At 38.7% G+C, this 20162-nt stretch overlaps 1 long non-coding RNA gene across 2 annotated transcripts in view; it reads left to right on the top strand.

The window, feature by feature from the left end:
- The first annotated feature begins 1595 nt into the window (after positions 1–1595).
- LOC111771087 (uncharacterized) overlaps positions 1596–20162 on the top strand; it is a 70505-nt gene continuing 51938 nt past the window's right edge. For both annotated transcript variants that reach the window (XR_002804716.2, XR_011433485.1), the window contains exons 1-2: positions 1596–1817; positions 14257–14357. This is a non-coding gene — a long non-coding RNA (uncharacterized lncRNA). The remainder of the gene's footprint in view (positions 1818–14256; positions 14358–20162) is intronic.

Below are 20162 nucleotides of genomic sequence, written 5' to 3'. Positions count from 1 at the left end.
GGGATCCAAACCCGCAAACCCCAGGCTGTCAAAGTGGGGAATGCAAATCTAACTACTACACCACTGGGTCAGCCCCTATATCACTTCTTTTTTTTTTTTCTTGAGGAAGATTAGCCCTGAACTAACATCCACCACCAATCCTCTTTTTTCTGAGGAAGATTGGCCCTGAGCTAACATCTGTGCCCATCTTCCTCTATTTTGTATGTGAGGTGCCTGCCACAGCATGCCTTGATAAGCAGTGCTAGATCCACACCCAGGATCCAAACTGGCAAATGCCCTACTGCTGAAGCGGAGCACATGCACTCAACCTCTACGCCACCAGGCTGGCCTCATCACTTTTTTAATTAAACATTTCTCTGTTTCCATTTCTGGTATTTGGTATTTGGTCACTGGTAAAAGATCTGCCACTTCTAAACTCCAATATGACAGATAACTAAATCCAGCAGAAAATTTGCTTTTTATAAATTCTTACCCATCACAATGACTTCAAGCTAAGAAGAATGTGCTCCTTCAATTAAATACAAATTATCTCCTTGACTTTGCAAAACAAATGAATAAAAATTAAATTGAAAAAGTATGTCTTCACTAGAAAACAAGAGCTCTAAAGGAAAATTACTTCCATAATCAACATTAGTATACCTTATTAAAATTCCATTAAGTTACACTGTTTATCATGTCATTCCCCTGCTTAAAGCTTCTCAAACACTCCCCTTTCCTTTCTATCAAGTCCATGATCCCCAGCATGATTTAGCCCCTTCCTATCCCTCCAAAATTACTTTGTGCCACTCTCCTCCTGTCTTCCTTTCTCTAGCCACACAAGGTCTTATTCAGTCTTCCAAAGAGCTAAATCCCTTCCTACCCCAGGCCCTTTGCATATACAGACATCTTTACTTGGGTGCTCTTATTTCTCACCCTCCTTCCCCTACTGTTCCTTTACCCTGTTGCACATGCTCTTACCTCTATGTACTTATTCTTTATAGTTTTTGTTCATAATCGTCATTGATTCATCATTGGAGCGCTATCTCTCTCCCTGCTAGATTCAGATTTCCATGAATAGGTACTTTATTCCTATTCATAGCTCTATCCTCTGCTCCTAACAAGGAAGCACACAGTAGGTGCTTATTAAATATTGATTGGCTCATGAAATAAACACTACAGATTTTAGTGAAACCTATAAAGTTATTGTATTACAACTTCTTCCTTGCCTAACTAATAATATTATAGTTCTTCTGAGAGGTTGGCACTCTTTTGTAGGTACTCCAAGAAGTTAATGTCAACAGTCATTTTTTAAGGCCCAAAGGAAATGATTACTGCAGCAGTTTCTAGTGGGCAGAACTGCTTTGACTCGTATTTGCCTAAGATGAAAGTATCTAGACTTTTTGTTAAAATTCCTTGCTTTTCTGTCTGTCAATTTCAACCAGAATTCTCTCCTCCCCACCTAACCAAGCCTGTGAAAGATAAAATACTTTCTTTCGAAAGTTGAATGTTGTATCTTTATCTTTAAAAAGGAAACCCTAACAACTGAAAAACTGGTTCAGTATCAAATTCTTATCCATTTTCCCTCTTTCATTCTTTTTAAGTAGTTGTGATGTCACAAATGCAACTCCAGTGTTCCACCAAATGATGTAGACTAAGAACTGAAACTGCTCTGCAATTGCCCAAATTATAGTGAATATCAGATAAAAGGTTTGCTATCTCCTGCTCTCTATTTTCAGGAGCCATAAATAACCCAGCACAAGCAGAGCTACCCCCTGCAAGCAACACGATGCCTTCTGGAAGTCTGAATAGGGGAAGAACAGTCTTGCCATCTCAGTAATGTAAGTGGAAATCAAACAAATTATCTTCTTAGTGATCAAAGTTGATCAGAGCCTCATGACCAGCCAAATGTCCTCTTCTGTTCTTTATTTTCCCCAAAAAATGTCTACCATACAATGCTGTTATTATTTGCTGTCCATGTGTGGTTAGCACTAAAACAGAGAGGTGAACCAATCATTTCTGTGTTTCTGAGACATTTTAATGATTCACATAATAACCAGAAAATACTCAAACTGGCCTGTCCTGAGATTTAAAACAAAGACCCGTTCAAATAAAGAAAATGGAAAAGCTATTTTTGACTGCCCAAAGAGAGGTATGTTGATACTGGTTTCCTTCGAGCTGTCTTGTGATCAAATCGAGTCAATAGCACAAGTGTCCTCCTGGCCTTGGAGAGGGTTAGCTCACAGAGCAGCACAGTTTACACAGGATCATTTGCCAAAATGTGAACTTGGACTTGGCTGTACTTCCCTTCTGAAAGTAAAGAATGGAAAGTCTTGTCACACTGGAGATTCAGTTAAACTTGATTCAAATATTTAGGCTATGACTACCCAGGATGAAGTGGAGTTGAAATACAGTGAATTTTACTAATGTGCTCCCGCTTGTCCCAGGACCTCAGCTCCCCTCCTCCCTTACACACACACCCTCTTCAAGCTTGAACATCCCCTCCTTTGCAGTCCTCTTAGACCCATCTCATGCCCCCAACTCTGGTTAGAGTCCCCTCCTCTGTGTTCCCATAGTACCCCGTGCTTACCTCTATCATATGACTTACACTTTATTTTTAATTACCCATTTGTTTGCCTTTTACCCTAATAAGATCCAAAAGGTCTTATTACGTAAAGAATCTTATTTTATTCCTCCTTATATCCCCAGCATGCAGTTCTGTTCCTGGTCAATCATTATTTCATAAAAGAATGAATTAAAGAACTATACTAAAAAAGTCCCTGTGGAGTGACAAAATGCCTCAAGTAACTTTCTTAGAATTGAGAATAATATATCTTCTTAACGTTATCCTGAAATCTGCAGTCTAAAAGTACCAACTCTGAGATTTCCAAGACTGCCCTCAGAGACAGCACAATGCCTGAGGAGCGCTGCAGTTGGCTATGAGCAGTGGCGACTTAGAAATTAAGGGGGCAATCTTTTGTCCAGAATACTGGCTCCAGTTCAACTCAGTTTGCAGATTCTATCACTTCCCTCTAATCCTCCCAGGGCGGGGTCCTGCTGCACTGTATCCACTTGCCTCTAAAGTCAGAGAGGCAGAGCGCGCAATCTCCTTCTTCCCCACAGCTGTTTCCATGCCTTGTTCTGTCACCTTTATTGCTTCCTTGAAACCCTCCATCCACTGAGATTACTCTCTTAGCCACTCCATCCACCATCTACTAATATCCAGTGCACTCCCAGCATTCTTTGAGGATATTAAAACGTGCTTCATGGTTTTTCTCTTCCTGTAGTCGCCAACCATCATCTTAGGCAAATCCACTACCCACATTGAAAAATCATTTAAGCCTCTAATTCCTTGACCTCCTCTGATTCAGTGTCTTATCTCCAAGCACCAGCCTCTTCATTGATTTTTCCCTTTACTTGCTCCTTCCTGGCTGTTTCTCTCCTGTTTGGGGCTACTGATTAGGAAAGAGGGGAGGACAGATGGAGGCAGAAGTTTGACTTAGACTAGAAACCCTGGACAAAAGAGATAATGACTATGAGCCACGTAACAAAGAGAAACTGGTGACTCAATGTGGACAAGGAAAAACAAGAAAGTAAAACGAGGTCCCAAATATCAAGTATAATGAAGGAAGGTAAACTTAATCTGACAGATAGAACTCTAGAAAATATGTTAATATGGAAGTAGTCACCATCTTCAGAGCCTTTCAGCTGCTTCAAAGGACCCTGTAGTTATGAGGTCAACTTCCCCCTTCTGACTCTCATCTCCGCCTTTGGAAACAAGCCTGACTCTGTCAGATCTGTTCCTAAACTTGTCTGATACAGAATGAAAGAAAAGGTTAGTGATCTAAGAGAAGGAAAGGAATGAATTGACTCAATCAAGAGCTGGGAGAAAGTAGGAGGAGGAATATGAATAGGACAGCTCCCCTTGAGAGCTGGAGTGACAGAGGGAGGAGTGGAAGTTGAAAATAGGAGGCTCCCTCAGGATATAGGAGAATTGCAAAGGAAAGAAAATACAACAGTTGGATCCCATTTATGCCTTGGAATCTCCAAGGAATACAAATGGAGTTCCTCACTGTGTGCATGCTTGTGAATGTGTATATCTGTGTGTGTGTATCCGTGCTTTACTCTGGGCCTGAATCACATAGGTCACAGCCTCATCTGAATTACCTTGGAATTCAAATGTGGAGGCTGGGTATCACACAGAGGACCGAGTGAGGACATTTAGGATACAGAATATTCCACAGAGTGCTAGAGACCAGCCCCTGAATGAGCCGAAAGCTGCGGAGGCACAGAACCAAGATGGGCAGCCTTGATCTCCCACTACTGCTAGTTCGCAGAGTGCCAGTCCCTAACCTGGATCAACCCAACCATCTGTTTCTGTGGGCTTTCTCCCAAGCTACCAAAAGCAGTTGGAGAAAATTGGCTCTAAAGCAAATTTATGATATTCAAGCTCAGCTGGACCATCAGTGCTGCTCAGCAATTCTTTTCCTTACCCATGATTGGGTCCCTTTCCTATTCCCAACAGCAGCTGTGCCAATATTTTATCCTTCTTTTTCAGAGCTCCAACTCACTCTCTCCATTCATGCATGCATTCAACAATCATTTATTGAGCACTTACTATACACATTTCAAACACTTTTGTAGGGGCTTCTGTAAGATAAAAAATAGTCACAAATTGTTTGAAGCTCCTCTCATCAAAAAGATGGAATCTATTTCCCTGCCCCCTGATTCTGGTCAGACTATCTGATTTGCTTTGGTGAATAGAATGCAGCAGAAATAATGTTGCACTACTTTCTAGCAATGTCTCAAGAGTTCTTACAGCTTCCTGTCAACCTCTTGGAACCTCAAGACCATCATGCTGGGAAAACCCCTAGTCTAGTCTCCTTGAGGATGAAAGACAACAAGGATAGAGACACCTAGTCAATTTAGCCATCACAGCTGGGCCCAGCCACCAGCCAACCTGCCAACTGATAGCAGCCACCTGAGGAAGCCCCTCTGGGTATTCTCCATTTCCTTCTATCTCTGCTTGAAAATCAGCCAATTCTTGCTTTATCTCATCTCTTTCATGTAATACTCAGGGCAGCTAATAGCAGCCAATGCATACTCTCACTACCCTTTCCAGCAACTTCCCTGGCAACAAAGTCAAGGTCCTTCAAAGTCTGGCTCCAACATGCTTTTCTGTGCCAATTGACTCCAACACTCATCACATTCATCCATCCTACATGTATGGTCCAGGCCTCTGGACTGCTCGCCATTTCCCAGACATGCCATGCATATTCACACCCTGCCTTTGCCTTTGCTCATCACTGATGATTAAAACACCTGATATATCCTTCAAGATTCTGCTTAAGTATATTTTTTTGTGAAGTTATCCACAACTTTATCCCATCCAATATCTTAGGTCAAAATTAGTTTCTTCCTCCTCTGTTGTCCCAGAGCAATTTGTCTTTAATCCTAGTAGAATATAACACTGTGTTATAGTCTGTATATTTCTCTTAAACCCTAATCTGACCTTTGGTTGCTAGAAAATGGGGATTTGGGGTCACAGATCTCTGTGCCCCGGGTGTGGAGTATGGACCACAATGGAAGCTCAGTTAGCATTTATTAAAATTAAATATATGCATACAAAGCCAACCGTATTCTAGCCAATTGAATAATTCTGTCCGCCCACATCTTACCAACCATCATAGCCAAGTATACGACAGTCTACCCTGATATTTAACTCAGCCAAAGTGACCAAGCCAGCCATGGGATAATCAGATCATTTTACACTGAGAGAACCATTCTAATTTTTCCAGAGCATTAAAAGAAAGAAGTTCCTAACGATACACAGATGGCCTAGAAGGGCTAATGCACTACATGTCCAAAGAGGAGGCACTTCATTTCCTTCTTGCCTCCAAGACAAGACTCATTATCTAATTTTGTGCATCTGTCTTAAAGTTATTTATAAATATAGACCATTACTTTAAAAGGACAATTTTTGGTCGCTGTTTAGAACTACCTCATTTAAATGCATTGAATCCTGGAAATGAAATGCATTTTCAATGCGTGAAATCATTGAAAAATGCAGAGAAGCACAGAAAAATGGATATCTTTAGAAGATTCTAGTTCACATTGGTTTGTGTTTCTGCTCACAGCACAAAGCTCTTGAAGAACGTATAATCTTATTCTGTGAAAGTTACAGATGTGTATGTAAAATATTCTATTATGCATCTTTTATTTTCCGCTCATATTTATTTTGATGATATCTTGAATTGTAAGCATTTCACGTGTGCTTTCTGGTTGTGTTTTTGTATGTTTTTTCTTAGACCTACAACTTGTTAGAGCTACAAGGAACCTAAAGATCGTGCAGCCCAATCCCTTTATTTTACTGAGATTCAGAAAGGTCAAGCAACTTGCCCAGGTTTGCAGGATAAGAAAATAGTAAGATTAGCAAGGTTTTATGAGTTCGCTAAGAATGGAAGTAGCATAATAAAACTAACATTTACCAAAGAAGGATTAGGATCTCTGAGTTCCATTCTCAGCCCAGATCAATTAAACATGTTTTCATTTGTAAGAAATTGGGGAGGAAATATAATCCTGCTTTACTACACTGGCAGAGTACTACATAAAATGCTTATCTACCATAATTCTACCAAAGAATCTGTGACTTTAAAAATTCCTATTCTTAATCAAAGTAGAGATTTGTTTTATATTTCAACTCTGTTTGCTTACACACACACACATACAAACACAGATATCCAGTAGTCTAGGTTAACTGGAAAATGCCTCCTTAACTACTGTGTATGCCTAACTAACAATAATGAAAATCTTACTCTGCCTGAATCCCTCAGATACATCAGTCATTTTCTTCTTGGCGATTTAATCGCTTCCTTCCATTTAATTACTTTGAGGATTAACTGTGGGCAAATGTATTCCAATAAGAGGCCAATCTACAAAGAACAGGAAGCTTTCCTCGTGGTCCCAAGGGAAATTTAGCACTTCTGAGTGTAACTGCATTACAGCTCTCCTGTTTCTTTTAGCCCTTAAGCCATGTGTGTCACCTTAGTTGTTTGGGTGTAAAAAAATGTCGGGGGATGCACTGTTTACATGCTAGCATTTGTACTCAATTTCTGGCAGGGGTAAAGATAACTCTTCTTAATCCGGGCCATACAGGAAGCTATTTGTTTCCAAATCAAGTCATTAATGCTTAAACAAGCAAACAGTGCAGCCAAGACAAAAATCAATTTGCAAAAAGGGGAGGCCTTTTTCCAAACACTCCAACAGTCACTGGGGAAGGATGCTTTCACAAATCTAATGCTTGAGAGTATTACAGCATTAGGTTAGGTTGATCCTATTTTTCTAGTTGGATTTACTTTGTTTGAGAGTCAAGGTGATTAATGGTATTGAATACTATCAGCAATGTTTTCACTACCAAAAGAAATACTTTTTCCTCTAAATAACAAGCACAGAAATCTGACTAGTGACCTTCATGTGACCTCTCGGCCACATGTGTCTAGGTATCTTACAACAGCTAAATGCTCCCTGACAGTGGTTCTCGAACTTTGCTGTACAGTAGAACCACCTGGAGAGCTTTTTAAAACCCCACTGCCCAGGTTGAACCCATCCCAATCAAATAGAATATCTGGTGAGTGGGAGCCAAGCATCAATATTTTTTAATGATTCCCCGGGTGATTGCAATGAGCAGCAAAGTTTGGGAACCACTGTTCCATGACATCTCTGACTCATGTGGCTTTCCAGTACATAAATTCTAAGAATGAAGGACAAGCAGGGAATTTCCTTCTCTGTTCTGACTTCTACACTTGTAAAATCAAGAAATCTTAAAGACGTATGTATTTGGGGGATATATTTGATTAAACAAAGGGAAACTAATATTTATATCATGAACCATGAAACAGTTTATACCCTTAGATATACCTATTTTAATTTATAAATCTGTTTTAAACAGATAAATATGCAAAGATACATGTACAAAAATGTCCATAGCAGAGTTAATTATAATTTTAAAATATTTAAACATTGTCCTACCAAGATGTCATAACTTAATGAATTATGAAACAACTATATGAAGAACATTATGTTTTCATTACATAGGAAAATTCTCTCAATATGTTAAATATAAAAATACAACACAGACATATGTATCCATATATAAAAATATCCTATATATGTCAAATATATCTACACATACAAGTGTATATATGCATGTGTATATATGTGTGCATATACGTATATATGTATATGTATATATTGCAAATATATAGATATATAAAATATTTGAAAGTATATGCGTGAACAAATACACCTAAATGCAAAAACACATGTCTGGAAGGTTCCTTTAAATCAGAAACAGTGTTTACTTTGAACAGGGAGGTAGGGCTGGGCAAAGTGAAGAGGAACTTTCTCTTTGTATTGGATTTGTTTTTATATTGTTTATGTTTTTAAATGTTGTTATCTATATTATTAACAATTTTAAATAAACAGAATTAAACCAGAAAAGAAAACACTCATATATATGGAGAAAAAACTCACCAAAATGTAAATATCTCTGATTTATTGGGCCAAATGTGTATTTTTTTTGTATTTTCTTTGTTATACGTTTTTGGGTATTTTCCCAGTTTTTCACTAAGCCTCTATTATAATCAAAAAAATAAAACATGTTGAACCTAAGACTAGATTATTTGATACACATATTCTCAAATTTGAAAAGATTAAGCCATGTTGCAAAGGGGCGCCTGCCTCACCAGACAGGCTGGGAATGATATTTGTGTCTCATTCAGTTTTGCCCATTAGTTACTTTAAAAGCTGTTTAGAAAGCACTATTAGTTCTTGCTAAATCCACTATCATGCTGTCTTTAACCTGTTTCCAAGGTGCCTTTTACTAAGCAGGTAGCCTATATGCTTTGCAATTTAAAAAAGAGGAGGGAAAGTCCAAACAAAGAGACAGAGAACATTTCAGACCTTCTAAATCTTCCCATAGTCAGAGCCTGGAGGTTCCGCACACGGGGAAAATCACAACTGAGATGAACGCCCACCAAAAAAGTGATGTGCAAGTTCTACCACAGCTGTCTGGTGAGGAAACCAAACGGGAAGCAATCCCCAAATGATTTAAGAAGGAAAACGGAGGAGAGCAGCAGACAAGAAGGGGCACATGGGAGAAGACAGGCAGAAAAGGCCTAGAAACTTTAAAACAAAAGAATTCAATGGGAGCTTTTTGGCATAACTTCTATCAAGAATACTCGATTCTGAAGATTCTCTTTTTTTTAAATTTATTTTACTGAGGTCACATCAGTTTATAATATTATATATATATTTCAGTTGCACATCACTATCTTTCGATTTCTGTATAGACCGCATCATGTTCCCACCAAAAGCGTAGTTGCCACCCCTCACCATACACGTGTGCCCCTTTACCCCTTTCCCCTTTCCCTGACCCTCTGCTCCTCTGGTAACCACTGTTCTGTTCTCTATATATGTGTGTGTGTTTATCTTTCACATATAAATGAATTCATATGGTAATTGTCTTTCTCTATCTGAGTTGTTTCACTTAACATAATACCCTCGAGGTCCATCCATGTTGCAAATGGCACGATTTCATCTCTTTTTTCTGGTTGAGTCCATTGTGTATATATACACTACATTTTCTTTATCCATTCATCCATTGATGGGCACTTAGGTTTTCAATAAGGGTTAGTTTAAGGAGGTAAAAGTCCTTTGGTTGGTTTGTGAATTTACATAAAACTTGAAAATGAGAAACTGATAAAATTAGCCTAGAAGTCAAACCCACCAGTCTTTAGCAGAGGTTTGGAAATCTGTGTGGGTTACTAAGGACAAAGATAAGGTTTAGTGAGAAAAATGTAAACAAACAAGGTTGTTGGAGAAAGGAATGTTATGTAAAAAGGCAGCTCCACTTTTTAGGGACTAAAGTGGCTCCACTTTTGGAGCCATGCCATCATGCTCAACTGGAAAACCCAAGAAAATTGATCACCTAATCCTATGGTTCCAAGTAATCTTTATTTTTCCTGACGATTTGAATGCAAAGAGAAATAACTAAATCTGGAAGTCACACTGTGTTACTGAACCAAAAGTGAGTTCACCTCCTAGCGAGTTAAAATCAGACTCTCGACTGGAAGTAGTTTTCACACAAAGTAGCATTTATTTGCAGCAAATAGGAGGCCATGTGGAATTGTTTCCAAAGTCATGGCAGTCCCCGAACACAGGGAAGCAGGCACCTCTTATTTCAGGTGGGGAATGAATATTCAAAAGGGAGATATGGGCATCCACTTGCACAGGCTCAGGTGGCAACTCTCAGTTCATCTGCAATGGTGCTGCTCTTGCAGCGGGGTTCCGTCTGGTTCAGGGTGTTTGTTGGTTGCATCTCTTAACAAAAAAAACAATTTGGAAAAACAGTTAAATGCTTCTGAAAGCTCCCTTGAATTCCTTGGGGTAATTAGTCAGTGACAACACAAATGATACAAAGGCTGCTATAATAAACAGTCCAGAAAATTTTAGTAGTTTAACACCATAGAAATGATCTCCTTGCTCATGAATAGTTCAATGCAGGAGTTAGAGAGGTGGCTTTCCATGCAGTGATTCATGGCCCCAGGCTCCTACCATCTCATGGCCACACCATCTTCTGAGGCCTGGAAATCTCTTGCTTTCAGCAATAGATGGTGAAAGAGAAGGTGGAGAAGAGAAAGATGTCACTTCTGCCTGCCTTCCATTAGTGGGAAGCAGACACAAGGCTTCACCTAGTTGTAGCTCCTGACTAGGCAGGTGCATCCTACCGACAATGCCGTATTAAAGAAGGGAAGCGTGAATCTTTGAAGGACAGTGAGCCAACTTGGCCATAAATGTCATTTCAAATATCAGTGACAGTCTTCTTAGAGGTTCACTTCTTAGTGGCCTAACCTAAATATAATTCCAATTGGACCTATTTGCACTGGCTTAGTGTTCTATAGAGAGAACATGCATGCATGCTTTTAGTTCCCACTTGGACTGTCAGAGTAGAGAAAATCTTTTCTCAAATTTTTATAAAATGCCTTCTTACACAGAGTTCTAATAGAACAACAATTTGCTCAACTAATGTTGACTCTGGATAAACTCTTCATTTTCCACCCTCACCTCAGTCTGAGAGACATGGAACAGCTTCTATTTCATCTTATCTTTACCCATAGACTCTGAATGAATGACTGAGGTACTTCAACTTTGTAAAAAACAAAAAAAAAACCAAATGGCTCCTAAGTAATAAATCAACCAAGTTTTAAGGTAGACAAATATCAACTTTAATTTAGATTCTCCCAATTGCCATTTATGTCTTATCCTCTTCATGTCATCTCTTTTTATTTTTTTGACTCAACACTTGCTCCTTTTAGCACTTTGCTCCCCCTTTCCACTAATGTTGTGGAAGACTTTATTCTTTTTTCTCTCTATTATGGCAGACTCATATGTCACCTGGGCTAGTTGTTACACTTAACTAATAACTTTGCAACTGATAATATATTTGCAATCCATAATAATATATCAGATAAGCCATTTACTTAGTTTCCAAAGTTCTGCAATGGCAACCCCATATTTCTTTATGGAATTATTATCCTAGTAACGATCACTCTCATTGCCTGTATATTAATAAAGGTATGATCTGTATTTAAGATTCTCCTCGATTTCAATAATCTCACCAGTCATTCCATACCTGTTAAAATAGGCCTTGTAACTGCTCCTTCCCTCCCCAAGTACTGTCTGTAAGTCAGACGCTGCCTGTCACAAATGCCCAGTGAACATGAGCACACCACCAGGGACTGCTGCTAGACAAGAGAGTAGAAATGGATCCGGGCAGATCAATTACTGCCACTGTAGAAGCACATACTCTCTTGAGGGTGAGTCACATATTAAGACCAGTCTATTTTTACGTCCTGACTTTCATAGCCCAGATGAATCTGGTGTGACCTTATTATAATAATTTGAACTCTGTTGTCTAAGTCCATTATCATACAATGTTGTTAAGATAGAAGTGCTTTGGTGATATGGAAAACATCTAAAAATATTGTCATTGAATGGTGACCAAAAAATATATCAAATCGTTTTCTATTTCTGTAAGACAGCCAACTGCTCTCTATTATGATGCCTCGTTCCATATCAGTGGCTAAGAAAATATAATACCTAGATGTGTCTCTGATCTGCATTTGCCTTATGTCTTTTTGCCAGAGCTGCAAGCGTTTCTCAACTGTGTTTGAAAGAGAAAAAGAGAGAGAACCTGGGATCTGCAAATATACTCTTTTTATTTTTTTTTTAAATTCTTTTTTTTTTTTAAGATTTTATTTTTTCCTTTTTCTCCCCAAAGCCCCCCGGTACATAGCTGTGTATTCTTCGTTGTGGGTTCCTCTAGTTGTGGCATGTGGGACGCTGCCTCAGCGTGGTCTGACGAGCAGTGCCATGTCCGCGCCCAGGATTCAAACCGACGAAACACTGGGCCGCCTGCAGCGGAGCGCGCGAACTTAACCACTCGGCCACGGGGCCAGCCCCTGCAAATATACTCTTAAGTGGCACAACCAAAGCTTGGCTACTGTTTTATTTAAGTTTATCACAGAATTCAGTAACAGATCTGTTATATCTATTATTATGCCCTTATCTGAGGTCACGTTATGGTCATCATTTCCTAAAATATTCTTAAAAATTCACCCTCATTAACAAATAAATAATAGTCACCTCTGGCATGTAAGGCATTGTGTTAGGAAACAGGGTGGCAATGGGTGTGGGGAGACTCCCACAAAGAAAAGTAAAAGCTCCATTATTTAGCAACCTGAATTTTAGGGTTAACTGTGAGTGTGTAACCTAAGCGTTGTCCTCTTCGTTAATATAACTGCACCTGCAAGAAATCTTGATTCTCCAAGTTCAAATGTTACTGTCTATTGCCTCCTTATTACCGGCCACCTATCTTGGTGTCCTTGATTGATTGCCTAGTCTCAGTGTTTTGGGTTGAAATTCTCACTAACTTGAACCACCTGAATAAGACTTCGCAGTCATACCAAACTTTCCTTATTTTGGCCTCAAATCGTATCTAACTTCATCGATCAATCTTGCTCAAGCTGCCCTAGGCATTCTCTCTTTTCTGTGGTTTCCCATTTCAGAATATACCATATACCGTGGGGAGTTTGAGTCTGGCTAAGCTATCTTAGTGTAGAAATACTATCATTTTTGCCGACATATTTGTGTAGACTGCAACAAGACTGTGATAGAAGTCTCTATTATTATCAGCATTAGAGTATTACCTGCTCATAATAAAACTAATAAATATTTTTTTAAATAGCAAATCAGTTCTATTCTCATACAATTAGAGCCATCACTTTATAGATTAATGTGCCGGGTAGAACATTTCTAGGGACTGCTGTTTGTTGCTGGTAAATATAGCTTGCTTACTTGAGCTCTTTACCTTTTTCTAACCATGCTGAGAGATCTTCTGAAGCAAGCTTTAGAATCACGTAGGCAGGTAATGTGCTGAAAGCATTGGACAACCCCTTATTGGAGGCACCATGATCAGATAATAAAGCAACCACTGTGACTCAAGGTCAAATATCTGTAATCTGAACACAATCTCTAAATGACATAAGAAGGGCTTTAATCTTAACATTCACTCCATTTGAGATCCTATTCCATCTCTTTGCTGAGTAAAGTCAATAATATGAGAATCATAAACTGAGCAGGATTGCAAATCCTCTTATCCTACCTGCTGGAAATCAGTAAGTGGAGGACAGCATGGTTTCAAAATTTCACTAATGCAAAGAAATGAGAAAATAGTTCATAGGGTGATCGTTCAATATAAGCAGTGGTCAAATAATGTTATTGGATGGGAATTTTTTCTCTGCTTGCTTCCTGAATCCTCCATTTAACATTCTAAGAAAACATTCTGATGGAAAAAGTCAAAGATATGCAAAAATAAAATTAGGCTTATTAATCATATTTTATAATTAGAAAGCTTGAGCATTTTTATTCAAAGAGAAGCTTCCTAACTTTACCCTATACCTTAATTAACTACACCTTAATTACTTAGTTACTAAAAAAGAAATTAAGTTTAACAATTGACATTTCCGTACTGAGTTTTATGCCTCAGAATACTTTATATTCATACTTATTCCTACAACTAAAGGGAGGAAGCAGTCATTTGGATAATTTAAGAAAAAAATGGAATTGAATTTAATTTGTTAGAGACAAAAGATTTGTAGAGTAATGATTCTCAAACTTTAATATGCACGTAAATCACCTGGAGATTTTGTTAAAATGCAGGTTCTGATTCAGCCAATTTATGGTGGGAACTGAGATCCTTCATTTCTAAGAAGCAACCAGGAGATGCCAACTCTACAGGTCCAGGGCTCAGGTTTTGAGTGGTAAGATCATACAGTATTGTATTCCTGCGTGGTTTTTAAAGAGAGGGTACTGGAAGTGTGAAAATGGATTTTCTGTATTTTCCGATTCTTTGCTTCATTTGCATGCATAGTTATGTCTAACATATTTTAAAAAGTAACCAGAGAGTACATTGTTTATCCTTTTGAAAACGTAGAACACAATGAAAATACAAAATGAGCACAATTATTATTTATCCTAAGCTCTGTATCAACATCTACTGCACTTTTAATTAATTCATGGACTAGTAATTTAATCTTCTTACTGGGATCAGTTAACAAGCAAACTGCTCTCAAATTGTTGAGGAAATACAAATTTAAACATAACCAATCAAAATATTTGGTTGGATTCCACTGACTAGTTTAAAGTAATAGAGTAAAAAGATTGTTTTAAATTGGAAATGCGCTAAAAGTAGCATTTTCCTTTGTTGAACTCAGAAATTAACGTATTTACTTAAAATGCTAACTCAGCCCTTGGAGAGGCCCATTGACCTCACTGAGGAGTTCAAACTATGTTACACCTTTTAATAAAACTCTGGGGGAAATTTCCACTGCCATACAATGAAATTCCATTACGTATGACTTATTTTTGGCTCCATGATTGATAATAAAACCTATCAAATGGCATTTCCCTTTATTTTTTTCCTGAGGCTTGGTTATTGTACTACTATTTATGTATTCTTCAAGTGTTTTTACTTAAAGGTATTTTTAATTTTGTTCTTCAAGAAGTACTAAAATATGTAAATTTCGTTATTATAATGATGTCATAGTATATTTAAAATTACGTATTAGCAATTATCCTGCTTAATGATTCCCATAAATATTCCGCCATTTATAGCGTTAAAATGCCAAGGAATAACTTTATGGCAGAAAAATGTATTTTCCCAAGTCCTGCACATAGTTAGCATCCATAAATATGTACTTGTGAACTGTGGCCTGATCCTTTGATGGTTGATTAAGGACTGCTGCAATGGATGTAGAACTATCGATTTTAAAGGAAGAAACAAGGTACATTTAAGAAAAAAAAAGGGGGCTCAATATTTTTATTCATATCAAGTACCTACCACAGAGCGAACCCTTAATAAATGTTTGATGATCATGGTATTGATTATAAAATTACAGTTTGTAGAAAGTTTTACAGTTAACAAAATAAATTCTCTTGAAGATCCCTATTAAATTGGTGAGGAACACACAAAGATCTCCCTTCAAGGAATCACTTTTTCGCTGCTGCTCAGAGTGCTGTCAGTAGACATTCTTCAGCCCCTTCAGGGGTCACTTGGTCACACCCGTCCCAAAGTTTCTCACATCCAATGATGCATGAAGGCAAGAGTATTGCTATAGATGGAATGTTTGTGTCCCCCAAAATTCATATGTTGAAAACTAATCCCCAGTATGATCATATTCGGCAGTGGGGCCTTTGCGAGGTGCTCAGGTCATGATGGCGGAGCCCACATGAACGGGATTTGTGCCCTAAAAAAGAAGCATCACAGAGATCCCTTGCCCCTTCTGCCATGTGAGCACACAGCCAGAAGACAGCTATCTTAGAACCAAGAAATGGGCCTTCATCAGACATTGAATTGGCAGGTGCCTTGATCTTGGACTTCCTAGCCTCCAGAACTGTAAGAAATAAATCTTTGTTTTTTAAGTCACCCAGTCTATGGTATTTTTGTGGTAGCAGCCCAAGCTGACTAAGACAGGTATAAAGATTCAGGCATTTCAGATCAGTGCAGAATAACTCCAGCTTGACTTTACTCTCTGCCCAATTCTGATTTCATCCCCCTTATCTTCATAGGAGTTGATCCCAAGGATCTCCCTTAATGCTCCTGCACACTGACTTCCTCTAGGAGTCTGTTTGCCAGAGACCTAACCTGACACAATAGACACTGACATCCTCGTCTTAGAGATAAGGAAACAAAGGCTCAGAGATGATAAGTGACTCATCCAAGGTTAGGCAGCTTGGCCAAATTATGGGTTGAGTCTTACCCATTGCAAATCCCAGTTCCTCTACCATGGGACCCTCATCTCTATGGTCTGTCAGATCCTTGAAATGGATTTTATCTGTATTTTGGGAGATGCACTCAAATAAAGCAGCTTAAGATTCCCTTAATTATTTTCTAAATATTTGATGCCAGTTATTCTCCACCTTCACCCCAGGAAATGCAAAGGAAACTGGTAAACACTTAACATTGATTGTCTTCAGGCATGCTGCTCTAAAACTTACATCAAATTCAGAATGCCATTGTTCCTAGGACCCTTGGCTGCAAGGAGAGCGCAGATATTGAGATTGAAGAGTCTGGGGCAGGGCCAATGGCAGGCACAAACCAAGGATTTATTTAAGTCCAGGATTCACAACAAAGGTCAGAGATCGGGTAAAAGCAAACAAAATGTCTGTGAGTGGAGCAAAAGTAGAGAGAGATAGGGCAGAGGCAGGAGCAAACTCCAGAGACAGAGACAAAAGAAGGCAGAGATAGAGACCCTCCTTCCTGTTCTCTATCTGTGAGCCCTCAGACCTCACAGCTGTTGGCCATGCTTCAGAAAAGATCTGCTGTTACTACTGCTGGGCCAGTTTTCACTTCTCCAGCTATGCTGCTTCAGCCCTTGGGGATAAGAAAGTCTTTAGGGGCCAGCCCTGTGGCTAAGTGGTTAAGTTTGCGTGCTGTGCTGCTGCAGCCCAGGGTTTCGCTGGTTCAAATCCTGGGTGCAGGCATGGCACTGCTCGTCGGGCCACACTGAGGCGGTGTCCCACATGCCTCAACTAGAAGGACCCACAACTAAAAGTATGCAACTATGTACCGGGGGGATATAGGGAGAAAAAGGAAAAATAAAATCTTTAAAAAAACAAAAAAAAGGAAGAAAGTCTTTAAAAGCCCCATATGGAGCATGTTCTGTAGATGTGAATAGCTTTGAGTGTATTGTGTTGTATTGAGTCAAACCAAACACCAGCCACAACTCAAATATACTATGAGTCTCCATTACAAGAATCATTATAGATGAAGGAATTTTATAAGCCCAATCTATAGGCCCACTTTTTTTAAGTATTATTTGACAGTACACATACCCAATAGAACAAGAAAAAAAATGAGAATTCTTCCTTTGCATTTGTTGTAATGAGATTTGATCAATTTTTCTAAAGAGAAGGATGTGTTCACTGGGATACTTGTCAATTTGTTCTAGAGGATTTTAAATTGAAAAGAGTGAAAGACAAAAAAAAAGAAGGGGAATGCCCAGGTAAAACTCTAAGTATGAAACCAGTGTTGAATGTACCTAGTAATTCACAGGAGAAAATACTTCGGGAGGCAGTAAGACATAGCACTTAGGTTCCTAGTTCTGTGACTACCAATATACCAAGCATATAATTTGATGTTCATACAAGAAACCAACACCTCTCATAGACGATATTGCATCTTGGCAAAATAAGATTCACAAGTGGCAACTCTTATGAAATGCACTCTTGTGCAAAGGGAGTAGGACCCTGTGTCAAGAAGATATATACCTTTCAGAAAACCGCAAAATTAGGGATGGGTAGAGATAAAAGGAAAGAGTATCAAAATGATATCAATATTGGAGGGGATAAGGTGGGTTTGATGGCTGCTAAAACAGCCACTCCAGGCAGAAAGAAAGAGTAGATCACATGCTGACGTGGATCACAAATCTAGCGCAGAAACAGAGGCAAGACACAGAGCAATGAAGGATATCTTATCTAGATATCTCCAGGAAGTCAGTCTGCTAACAGTAAAGGATTGAATGCACCTTACTGACAACTTCATCTTTTAGAAGGCAGAAAAAGTGAGGAAGGGAATTACTGTTTAGGACATGATACTGGCAAATAAGGAAAATACTAGTTGGCAAAGCGGAAATGATAGAATCCTCAAGAAAGAGGGAAAACCAGTAAGAGCATTTTACAGTCTGTGATAGCCAAAGCTTTGGACCTTGGGCAAAGCTAGATATTTGCCTAAACTAAAAGAAGACAGGTTTCCCAAGTTTCAGAGAGAAGATGCAGTCAGAGTCTCATGGCCAGAGACCGGGAACACAAAGAAGGACTCTATGCTTGTAAACACACGGTTCTGAGAATCTAATCATGAACGTGAGTGAGAGGCAGCTCAGGAAACCATTTGGCAGCTCAATCAGCTCTCAGATAAACAGAGACATTTCAAAGGTGTCCTTTATAAAGAATGGAAGTTCCAACATGGAACCACAAACAAACGAAAACTAATACCAAGGGAATAAAGCAAAGCTTGTGAAAATTGCCAAGGAAGATGAAAATAGGTTTTCTAAAGGTATGAAAGGAGCAATAGACAGATTTAGGGACAATACTGAGAAGTCAGCAGAAGAGAGGCAGGAAGCAAAACTTCTCAAGTCTTTTTTCTGCTGTAGCAGACCTCTGTTTCTTTGTCCCACATCACCTGAGGTTGTAATGTGCCTGGAAGCCACAGTGCCCAGCCTGCCCTGGCCATGGCCATGAACACATGATCAAGTAGATCCAGTCAGATCCTCCGTATGAGATTTGATACATGGATTCTGAGAAAGAAAGCATTTCTCTTCCGTTTGGATTTGTACCAAACCCAGTAGCTATCTTTTTTACCATGTGGAGAGTCCATCCACAAAAAGAATCAGAGCTCAGATATGGCAAGAAATCTAGGCTCTTGATGACTTCCTCTGAATCCCTTAATCCAGTCATGACTGAGGCAAGCCTTTCCTCTGAATCCCTCAGCTATGTGAGCCAACGTATTCCTTTTTATCATAAGAAAGTTTAAATTGGGTTTATTGTATTGTAATGAAGAGAGTCCTGACTAATACATTGGTTGAGAAGGTTAACTGTCAGATTACAAAGGAGAAAGCAAATATTAGGAGGCAGAATTAAATTCCAAGCTAGGTAAGTAGGTTGAAGAAAATATACCTTCAAAGGATTTTGGTTCCATTCCATAAAACCAAAAGAAGGCTCAGATGATATCAGTGAACTGTAAATAGTCATCTTTGAAGAGGTAAGGGGAACAGAAGTCTTGCTGGCAGATGGGAAAAGGGCAAATAAATGTTTCCATTTTCAAAAAGGTGAAAGAAGTTAAATTCTTTAAACTATATGCCAAAGAGATTAGAAAGATCCTAAGCAAAATGTTAAAGTATAAAAGGTGGGTAAATACTTCGGAAGCAAAGAGGTGATCATTAGGGACCAGTACAGATTCATGAAGTTCAACTCGTGCTGGGATTATATCATTTCCTTTTAGAAATACATTTACCAGAGAAGCTGACGGGGACTATTCATTATGCCAGGTACTGTGTGAGGCACTACTCTGGATATAGTAGAGTGTTATGTGTGATGGTCGTAGTTATAATTGGTTTACCTTGTTAATTATAATAATATCTACTGTGTATTGACAATCTAATATGTTCCAGAATATATACACATGTACATGCATACGTGCACTGAAAAATACACACGTATACACATACGTACACATACATATAATATACATAAACATGTGCACACATATACATACATGCATGCATACATATACACATAAACACGTGCATATGCACACAACACACCTACAGACATAATATACACAGGCATACACAAATGCATGTAAACATGTCACACATATGCACACATACACTCAAAAACACGTTTACACAAATAAATACATAGACACAGCATACACATGCATATATGTATACACACTTATATATATATACATGCACACACCAGAACAAAAATCTAATGTGGGCAATGAAGATCCCTATGATACAGAGATAATTGCAGTGAGGCAGTTTGTCCAAGGTCACATTTTTGTA

The sequence above is a fragment of the Equus caballus genome, chromosome 28 (genome assembly GCF_041296265.1).
Source record: "Equus caballus isolate H_3958 breed thoroughbred chromosome 28, TB-T2T, whole genome shotgun sequence".
In the NCBI taxonomy this organism is placed as follows: Eukaryota; Metazoa; Chordata; class Mammalia; order Perissodactyla; family Equidae; genus Equus; species Equus caballus.
Note: the sequence above shows the minus strand (reverse complement) of the source record. Positions and strands in the feature narration are given on the sequence as shown.